Source organism: Convolutriloba macropyga, chromosome 6, assembly GCF_964194025.1.
Source record: "Convolutriloba macropyga chromosome 6, txConMacr16.3, whole genome shotgun sequence".
Taxonomy (NCBI): Eukaryota; Metazoa; Xenacoelomorpha; order Acoela; family Convolutidae; genus Convolutriloba; species Convolutriloba macropyga.
In genome coordinates, this window is record NC_134473.1 from 69,505,701 (window position 1) to 69,513,073 (window position 7,373).

Sequence of the window (7,373 nt, forward strand, 5' to 3'; positions counted from 1 at the left end):
GCTCTTGAAATTTTATTCTTTGAAAGGCCTGTCTTGACGTACTAACAGCCTTTTAGCTTCGCTTCTGCTCTTAGCCTATGATATTTATTAAAATTCCTGATAGACAGACGTAAGTTGAACACTGCAGAGCCAAGCAATTTTTGCTTCAGAGCCCAACGTATTTCACCACTTTTCGTGTCAAGCCTGGCGTTCAGTTTCTGTTTAATTTCGATTGTTTACTTTTGTTCTTTGTAAGTTTTTCTCTTTTTATTCTCAATTGATCATTAAAAAAACTAGTAAATTAATGCCGTCAAATTTTCTGTTGCTCTTGGAATTTTCATTCTTTTAAAGAACTATCTTCACGTGCTGGCAGCTTTCTAACTTCGCATCTACTCTTGTTATATGATATTTGTTAAAATTCCTGATAGAAAAACGTATGTTGAACATTGCAGAGCCGAGCAATTTTTCCTTCAAAGCCCAACGTATTTCACCCCTAATCGTGTCAAACCTTGCATTCAGGTTCGGTTTGGTTTCGTGTGTTTTGTTTTGTTCTCCATTAGGTGGCCTTGGTTGACCAGTTTGAAAAACAATTCCTGGCTTTCAAAAGTCTGGTATAACATCATTTTCAACGCATTTTCAAGAAAATAAATCTAACCGTTTTTTCTTTTATCGCTTTACTCGTGTCAAGAATTGGCAAGGACAGCGTCATTTAAATAAAATTCACTTGAGCTAAGGACAAGCAAGTCCATAAAAAGAAAAGTATGTGCCCGTTTGCAGTTCTCTTCGACTTTCCTGACGTTGATGTTGGTCCAAATTGGTATTACCCGTTCTTTTGCTCAATAAACCCCGTAAGTTTGCTGGCCGTGGCCAATAAACAGTTGGTTTTGTAGTGACTCCACTTTGCTGCCGTCATTCCACGGATTTTTCTGGGTCACACCGTTTTTAATCATGTTATTAATTGTGTCCCACCTCAATTTTGGTGCCACAAAATTCGTCCGTTTCTAAAGATTTATAAAATTTTCTAAGAAGTATTTGACATTTTGAGCACGTTCCTCGAGTTTATTTTCAGATTCAGGTACGAAATAATTTTGCTGTAGTATTGTTGTAATGTTGGACGCCAGTTCTGTCTTGCCCTTGTAACACCTTTATTACTATTATTATTATTATCATCATCATTATTATTATTATTATTATTATTATTATTATTATTATTATTGTTATCATGATTATTATTATTATTATTGTTATTATTATTATTATTATTATTATTATTATTATTATTATTATTATTATTATTATTATTATTATTATTATTATTATTATTATTATTATTATTATTACTATTATTATTATTATTATTTATAATATTACTATTATCATTATTATTATTATTATTATTATTATTATTATTATTTTTATTATTATTATTATTATTATTATTATTATTATTATTATTATTATGGCTTTGTGACAATTTCACGGGGAGTATAAGTCCTGGATTTATAACATAGAATTTGCACGACAGTTCTGGCACAAACCCAAAAAGATCCAACTACAGAAATTATTCTCAACCCAGTTTTCATTGAAAAATTTCCATATTAAATCTAGAAGTCTTCCCTTCAAATTATTGTTGTCGAAGAAGTTAATTTTCCTTTGGATCATGTTCACCCGAAATCCATTTCTACACCAAAAATTGAGTCTCTGCACTTCGTATCGAATCTCTGGCAGTATAATTCTAGATTTTCTTCCGGCCCATTGAATAACATAATAGTTGCTCAAGTCAAAATCGTACTTTCCTGACACTATGCTGCTAAAACTTAGAAGATCTTTTAGGACTTTGAAGTAGAGTGGTAGCAGTGTATTGCTTTGAACAATAGCTTCTTTGTAACATTTTCTGTTTGTCAGCCATTTCATGACCTTTTTATTAAGCCGCTCTAAAATCTGATACTCGTTTCGCTATAGCTCCCAGCATTCAGATGCAAACATTAATATCGGGCTTATAATAGCTCTATATAAGTGAACCTTAGTTTTCATGTAAATTCTGCAGCTGGTGGTCCTTCGAATGAGATGAAACGCCTTCATTGCTTTCGCTATTCGATTCCGCACATTTTGTATCCAATTTAGGGTGTCGACTAAAGTTAGCCCAAGATCTTTGACGGCCCTCTTCTCTTGGATCAAATTATTTTCTAGAGAGAGAACAACCTCCTCGACACGACTCCCGAAAGCAAATTGTGTAAAAAAGCAGTTTTTGTAATTGAAAAGGGGCAGTTTTGGACACTCCAGTTGTGGAGATTCTTTAGATCAACTTGCAGTTTGTCTAGACTGTCATTTTTGGAACAACGGATTAGTTTTAAATCATCTGCAAACAAGAATGCCAGAGACGAAAAGACTACGTTTGGCAGGTCGTCAATGTAGATCAGGAAAAAGATAGGTCCCAGTACAGAGCCTTGAAGAACTCCGCAAGAGACCAGACGTTTCTCAGATTGGTAGCCGTCAACATTTACGCTTTGTTTTCTGCCAGTCAGATAATCTTTAATAAATAAAAAGAGGCTTCGAGGTATATACATCCTGGCTAACTTCTTCATCAAAACTGAATGCTTTATTTTGTCAAAGGCCTTAAAGAAATCAAAGAGCAGTAGGAAACAGAACCCTTCTGTTGCACTAAGATTTTCAAAGATATTGGACATACTCAAGATAAGCTGCAGGATTACAGACCTGCGCGGTACAAAACCAAATTGACAGGATGTAATGCTGTTCAAAAAATGTTCTGAAAAAAACTTCAAGACTATCTTCTCAAAATCATTGGATTTGAAGTTGAGCAGTGTGACAGGTCTATAATTTTTCACTTCACTTTTATTACCATCTTTGAAGATTGGTGAGACCAAACCATACTTCCATAAACCGGGAACACTGTGTAACCTTCCAATATTGTTGCACAGACTTTTAATCGATTTGGAAACAGTTTTTGCAATTTTCTTTAGCATAATTGAGGGAATGCCATCTGCGCCTCTACTTTTTGTAACAGCCAGCATTTCCAGTTTCTTGGTGATCTCCTTCTCGGTAAAGTTTATTTTCTGTCCACCAGCTTCGAGAAGAGGTGGAGCATCAATCTGTTAATAACTTTCATCAGTAACTACTGATGGGAAATACGTGTTGGATAATTCTGCTTTTTCTGTGCTGTTTTGTGCATCAGGATGTACAATTTTTGGTTGGAATTTCTCTTTTTGGAAACTTTTCAAATATTTGAATTTTCTAGACCTGTTTCTGCTTGAAATTAGTTCTTTTTGGTATTCTTGTCGGTCTCTCTCTTGCAGGTTAGCACAATGCTTTTCTAGTTCTATTAATTGGATGGCTAGGTAAGGAGAGAAATTCACGCATGGTTCCGATTTAAGTCTTAGTGTCCTGAATTTGTTTAATTTATGCGGTGTTTAAGATGATGCCCACGGCGGAAGTTCTTGTCTCCGTCGAGTTTTTCTAGGCGTAGTTTTTCTATTAGATGAAAGATCCATTCGTACCACAAATCTGTGTTTTTATCTATGCTGCTCTAACAGTAGGGGTCAAAGGGATTGTTTGCAATGAGCTCATTTAGGTAATCAAAATCACAAATGCAATAGCTATAATATACTTCTTGTTTCTTTCGAGGCTCTCTTGACGTACCAGTTATCTTGATTTGTATCGGAAAAAGGTCAGAGTAGTCTTTTAAATCGTCTAATCTTTTGATTGAAGTTATCAAATCTTCATCATTGGCTAGGATTAAGTCTAAACAGGATGACTTGGTGGTGTGGAAACTAATACTTTGCTTGAAATTTGCGTCGATAAGTTTGTTTACAAAACAGTTTTTATAAGCATCATTTGATTGGTATATGTCGCCATCTATCCCGGGTAAGTTAGAATCACCAGCAAAGAGAACTTTTTGATTAGCGAAAACTGATAGAAGGCAAAAAAACTAGCATCAACATCGTTTTGTTGAAATCTATAGGGGTTTCCTTTTGGTGGGTTATAAAAAGAGCTATTACGGCTTGATCAGGTTGGTTTAGTTTAATAACTACCAGGGATTCTTGAATTGCCTCTGAAAGGTGGCGAATATCTACTTCATTAAAGCTGACGTTGTTTGATACTGCTATCAGACATTATCCGTGCTTAGATTTTTCGTTCTCTGACTTTCTAAAGCCCTAACTACATTATATTGAGATAGGAGCAGTTCTGAGCTCTTGATGTCGCTTGTAAACCATGTTTCGGTTAGTAGTAACAAGTCAAATGTGTGTTTCAAGACAAAATCAACTAGTTTCAGTCGCTTTTGTAGATTAAGTAAGCTTCTTACATTTAGTAGGAGCAGCTTGAGTGAGCCTCTTAGTCAGAAGTCGTCATTTTCAGATTCAAGCTGAGGTTTGTATTTTCGTTTCCTACGCTGGACTTCAAGTCTTGAGGCAGGTCCCCTAATGAAATACATGTAGCGCTCTGCATTTTGGCCGTCCTTTTCGCGTATTTCAGATAGCTTCTATTTTATGAGCTCTCTCGTTTCTTTAGAGTAGTCATGGGAGACGCCTACTCCTCTGTAGGAAGGATCGGCAATTTTCAAGCTTTTAAGGGATTTGAAGATTTCTTCTTGCTCAGTTCTGTCTCTCAGTACAATTTTCAGAGGTCTATTTCTTCTGATTTGATCTGTTGGCGAGGAAGATTCGCCCAACCTTATAGTTTTCTGTATTTCAGGCAGATTGCAGCTTAGACAGTTTATACGAAAATCGGTGAAAAACTCGATTTCGTCTTCTTGTCTATTCTCCGGGCTATCTTTTGTGATTTTCGGTACTCTAAAAAGTACGATGTTTTGTTCCCGTTTCTCAATCTCAATTTTTTCCTTCTCTTGCTGCTCTAGAGTTTCTCGTATTAAACTTCGAAAATTTGGAGTGTGGTAAGTTGGTTTAGGCAATGCTGGCTGCTCTTGGTTCTCAATTAGCTTATCCAATTTTGCCTCGAATTTATTCTGGAGAAGTTTTAATTTGATCTCAATCTCTTTTTCAATTATTTTCGCGGGACCCTGTATTGTAGCACTATTCTCCATCATTTTTTTCTCAATTTGTACTTTGATTGAATCTCAAAGTTTTGATCAGTTCCTTTCAATTTGCTTTCTACACTTTCTTGACAATTTTTGCATAGCCAAATTAAACCACTTTGCTTTGTTAGCGAACTTAGAATACTGGCAGCTATATCAGAACTCATTCCTGAATGATACCATGTGCCACAGGCAAAACACGAAAGACATGATTCCTTACATTCGCCTTTACATTCTCCGCATGGATACTTGGTAGATTGATTTCTAGAGCGTGTGCCTTCAGGCATTGTCGCAAGTACAAATGCTCAAACCTCGCCTCCCTACCAAAAAATGAAGGCTCAGTATGAACACAGAGTATTTACTTGAGATGCCTGTTGTTTCTTTTTCTGTCGTTGCTTCTTTGAGGGCTTGTTCTTTTTGGGTATCTGCCTAAGCTTTTTCAATTGCTTGGGACCAAAATTGTTTAGTTCAGCTCTTTTCTTCCAAACCACAAACATTAGACGAGCTTCCAATTTGACTATCGGATGGAGTTGACTTAAATCGTTAATTAACGTGGCGTTCTTTCTATTTTGGTGTGATATGAGCTGCTTGAATGCTTCGATAACTACGACTCCAGTTGACCTCAACTGGTTGAGAGTCTGAGGAGCTCCAAAACGTTGAATATATACAATGGCTTCGATACGAGTTTTGTACTGTTGGAGAATTGATAATAATTTTGATATGGGACAGGCCTCTTTTTCTTGTGAGGTGTTAGCTTATTATTGATAACGTCGTGCCAAATCACTAAATTTTTTTGTTCTTTCAAGGGCACCTCATGCGTCTAAGCAGGATTGCGAAACTTTGTGTTTGATTGGGTTTCTTGTATTGAAGCTCAAACCGCCAAGATGATAGAAGCTTCCGAATATTGGCCTCTTTTGTTGATATGGGATTCCTTGAATCGTATTTCTCAGTGAACTTGCACCAATGATATAAACAATTTCAAAAACATACAATGCCGGCTACTAAAATCTTCTCTGATAAGAGGCTACCTAATTCCAGTTGTTCTGACTTTCAAACAATTCTCTTTCAATCAAAACGAACATACATCAGTTTAATCTGATGTGTCTCCAATTCCAGATATGCAACAAAATTGATATGCAAACTTGATGTTCGCAACAAACTTCGAAGGTGAATACGCTGTTAGAAGGGTGCCAAGCATAAGTTCATAAAATTGATAGAAAGGCAATTATTTACAGTGCTCTAATTAGTTGATCTTAGCCTTATTATTTTAGAGGGAATTTTTGTGACGAAAAGCCTGCAAAAAACCTTAATGGATGTCTATACGTCGTTGATGCCACCTCTCCCCCTGGGTAAAGATCATTGGCCGGGAAAAAAATCAATTTTTTTTGTTGTCAGGGTTTTGCTTGCGTTTGAGTTTGCGGCTGCCTCTGCACGGGCTTTTGGTTTTTCTTATAAGTGAGCGAAGATGTGTTTCTGTTAGAGATAGAGAGACATTACACTTTATTTCGTAATAATTGCGGCTTTAAAAATGTCCGGAAGGAAAATTCTGCTCTTAAGTCTTGCTTTAACACCTCAGCAAGGTTTTTGTAAATTAGCTTTTTCACTTTACTCCTGAGACATCAAGATTAACAACTCCCGATTGCAGTCCAACCCTACCGCAAAGCATAGACAATAGAGCTACTACATTTTCAAGTCCACGTAAGATCTTTTCGATTTCAGAAGAATCACGCAAAGATGCTAAAGGTACTAAAAATTCAAAAATTGTTCTAAGATATTAAAAAAAATTCAGCTCGCCCTTCACGCCACTTCTTGCCGTCAACCCGGAAGGGTGGACTCAACTTCAGGGAGTAAACGGTATACGACATTGACAACGCTGCATCAATATCTGCTGTCGAACTCATTGGAAACAAGATTACGCATGAGGATCAAAACGCTCGACTTAAGATGAGGGAAGCTCGCAAGAACTGTTTTCTCCAGATTTTACCCGGAGACAGACGTCACTGATGGCGTGACATCAGAAAAGGAGCCTCCAACTAGCTCTCAACCTTGGCACTGAAACTCTACGGTTTTTTGCGTTGACAAAATTGTAATTACGCAACGGTTTGAGCACTTGGGACAATCTAGCTAAAAATCCATCTATCCACTTTCCTTCTGTCGAAAAACTTACATTATCACATACTGACCACTTTGCCAAGAGAAGTTATTCGGAATGCGCCCCCAAAAAATTGGACACAAGTTGGCCATAAAAAAGTGTGACTTATGTGAATCAATTTTTTTTTGTTGTCAGGGTTTTGCTTGCGTTTGAGTTTGCGGCTGCCTCTGCACGGGCTTTTGGTTTTTCTTA